The 3,472-nt window shown below is 46.2% G+C and overlaps 1 protein-coding gene across 2 annotated transcripts in view; it reads left to right on the top strand.

Annotated features, from left to right (window-relative positions):
* Positions 1 to 3,472, top strand: part of RPH3AL (rabphilin 3A like (without C2 domains)) — a 142,188-nt gene that overhangs the window by 11,195 nt on the left and 127,521 nt on the right. Inside the window, exon 1 of one of the 2 annotated variants that reach the window (XM_017863107.1) lies at positions 569 to 837. The exons of the other annotated variant lie outside the window; for it this stretch is intronic. The gene's annotated coding sequence lies outside the window, so the exon portion shown is untranslated. Of the gene's footprint in view, positions 1 to 568; positions 838 to 3,472 lie in introns of those variants that run through there. 2 annotated transcript variants of the gene reach the window in all.

The following is a 3,472-nucleotide window of genomic DNA, read 5'->3' as shown; positions in this document are numbered from 1 at the left end:
ACCATCATGGCAATAATACCCATGGTGGTGATGATGGTGAGGGTGATGATAGTGGTGTTGGTGATGATGATGGTGATGATGGTGGTGACAGAGATGACAGTGATGGTGATGGTAATGATGATGATGGTAATGATGGTGATGATGGTGATGATGGTGATGATGGTGAGGGTGATGATAGTGGTATTGGTGACGATGATAGTGATAATGGTGGTGACAGACATGACAGTGATGGTGATGGTAATGATGATGATGATGGTGATGATGAGGACAGCCATGATGGCCCTACCCTGAGAGTGCACACTGTGACAGGCTTTGTGCTGGTTGTGTTACCTGCACTACCTCTATCAGGTTTTCTCAACTCAAGTGCTTTGGCGTTTAGGCTGGATAACTCTGTCATGGGGGCTGCTTTGTGCCTCAGGGATGTTTAGCAGCATTCCTGGCCTCTACCCACTGGATGGATAGTGGTTAGTAGCACCCCCTACTATGTCTCCAGATATTTCCAAAAGTCTCTTGGGGGACAAAACCACTCTGATTCAGAACCACCGATTGAATTTATTCTTCCCAATAGCCCCAGGAGGCAGCTACTCGTTTATGGATGATGCACCTAAGGCTTAGAGAAATGAAGGAAGTTGCCCAAGGTCACCAAGCTCATAATTCACAGAGCCAGAATGCAAACCTCAGATACGTCATCCTGAGCCTGGAACTGTAACCACTGCCCTTTGTCACCTGGCAGAAGAAGAGAATTCGTCAGCCTGCTCGCGGGGCTACCTGGAGTGTGTGACCGGGTTGAACGCCTGCTTGGTCAGCCCCAGCATCCTTTGCCAGGTTCATTTGGAGGTAATAAAAACAGTGGCTCTGCTCATTTTCTGACTCGCTTTGAACTCAGAGAGCTGAATGTGTTAAAGTAGAGACTGTCTCCACAGTCCCCAGTCCTGTGCCAAGATAGGGAAGTCCTGCATCTTCTCCTTCCTTCAGGCAGCCGTGTCACCTGGTGTGTCACCTGTGGACACCTGTGGGGAGCAGGAACAGGCATGGATGTGTTTTTTTGCGAGTGGGAGCTCCCAAGGTCCTCGTCTGTGTTCTCCTAATGTTGTGAACCTGGTTTTTATGGGTTGAATACCCAAGCGATCTACTTGTAATTTTACTTTTATAATAATTTGTTATGAATAATTAAAAACATGCAGCAAAGTGGAACGAATGTTATCGTGAAACTTACATGCCTGACCTTCGGATTCCATCGCTGACAATTTCCTTTATCTGTTGTGGTGTTTCTTGTTTGTTTTTTTTTTTTTTTTTAGACGGAGTCTCGCTCTGTCGCCCGGGCTGGAGTGCAGTGGCCGGATCTCAGCTCACTGCAAGCTCCGCCTCCTGGGTTTACGCCATTCTCCTGCCTCAGCCTCCCGAGTAGCTGGGACTACACGCGCCCGCCACCTCGCCCGGCTAGTTTTTTGTATTTTTAGTAGAGACGGGGTTTCACCGGGTTAGCCAGGATGGTCTCGATCTCCTGACCTCGTGATCCGCCCACCTCGGCCTCCCAAAGTGCTGGGATTACAGGCTTGAGCCACCGTGCCCAGCCTGTTTCTTGTTTTTGGAACCCAGATTAGCATCACGTCTGGCTGGTTGGTCAATGAGACGCTATAAATTCTCTATGAGGAGTAGAAATTCATAACATACCCAGTGGACATGAGGCAAAGATGGTCTTCATTCACCAGAGTAATGGGGGAGGGCATGGATGAACTTCTAATCACCATCACCAATCATCACCACAAACAAACCCCATTCCCTTTTGCTGTCGCCCTTCCCCGACCCCAAGAAGCCCTAGGCAACCACTAATCTACTTTCTGTCTCTATGCATTTGTCTGTTGTGAACATTTTACGTAAATGGAATCATATAATATGTGGTCTTTTGTGACTGGCTTCTTTTAGCAGATTTTCAAGGTTTGTCTGTGTTGTAGCAGGATCGATACTTCATTCCTTTTTATAGCCAAATAATATTCCTTTGTGTGGATACATCATATTTTGTTTGTCCTTTTTCCAGTTGATGGACATTTGTGTTGTTTCCCATTTTGACTATTGTGAATGGTGCTGCTATGAACACTGGTGTTCAGGTTTTTATTTGGACATCTGCTTTCAATTGTTTTGGGTCTATGCCTGGGAGCGGAATTGTTGAGTCAGATGATAATTCAGTGTTAACTTGTTGAGGAACTGCCCAACTATCTTCCATAGTGGCTGCACCATTTTCCATTCCCACCAACAAGGCACAAGTGTACCAGTTCCTACACATCCTCACGAACACTTGTTATTTTTCATATTTTTTCGTATAGCCATCCTAGTGGATGTGAAGTGGTATCTCATCGTGGTTTTGATTTGTATTTTCCTGATGGTTAATGATGTTGAGTCTTTTTTCAGGTGATTTTTGGGCATTTGCGTATCTTCTTTGGGGAAATGTCTTTTCAAATCCTTTGCCGGTGTTTAAATGGAATTGTCATTTTGTTGTTGACTTGTGAGAGTTATTTATATAGTCTAGATACTAGACCCTTATCAGATACGTGGTTTGCAAATATCTTCTCCCATTCTATGGGCCGTCTTTTCACCTTGTTTATAGTATCTGTTGATGCACAAAGCTGGAAATTATGGTAACGTCAGCCAGGCACTGTGGTGTATGCCTGTCATCTCAGCAACCTGGGGGCCGAGGTGGGAGGACCACTTGACCCCAGGAGTTTGAGATGAACCTAAACAACATGGCAAGACCCCTGTCTCAAAAAAATTATGATAAAAAGTCCAATTGGTCTCTTTTTTCTTTTGTCGTGTATGGTGTCATCTAAGAAATCATAAGCAAATCTTAGATGACACCAAAATATAGATGACACCTATCTAAGAAATCATTGCCAAATCTGAAGTCATGAAAATTTACCCCGACATTCCTTGCAAGAATTTCATAGTTTTAGCTCTTGTTTTAGGTTTGATCTGTTTGAGTTAAATTTGACAATGGTGTGTGACCTCAGGGTCCACATCATCCTTCTGCACGTGGCTCTCCTCTCGTCCCAGCAGATGTTGAAAAGACTGTTCTTTCCCCATGGTATGGTCTCAGCACCCTTGTGGAAATTCAGTTGAGCACTGATGTATGGGTTTATTTCCAGGCTCTCAGTTCTGTTCTAGTGCCACATGTTGTCAATACCATCTGGGCAAGAGGCACCCTGCTCTCAGGGAGTGTTTGGTCCAGTAGGAGAGGTCAGACACGTTCACCAGAAACTGGGAAGTTCTGGGAAGAGGTGAACACAATGTGCTTATGAGGACGAGGCAGCGCTTGCTTTAGCCCGGGGCAGTGAGTACCGATGTGGGGAGGCCTGGGTGGGGGGCAGTGAGTGAGGATGTGGGGAGGCCTGGGTGGGGACAGTGAGTGTGGATATTTGGAGGCCTGGGTCCAGGGGGTGAGTGTGGAGTGGGGGAGGCCTGGGCGGGGTGAGTGTGG

This window comes from Rhinopithecus bieti, unplaced genomic scaffold (assembly GCF_001698545.2).
Source record: "Rhinopithecus bieti isolate Rb0 unplaced genomic scaffold, ASM169854v2 scaffold_22, whole genome shotgun sequence".
NCBI classification, from domain to species: Eukaryota; Metazoa; Chordata; class Mammalia; order Primates; family Cercopithecidae; genus Rhinopithecus; species Rhinopithecus bieti.
This window is presented reverse-complemented; position numbering and strand designations above follow the sequence as displayed.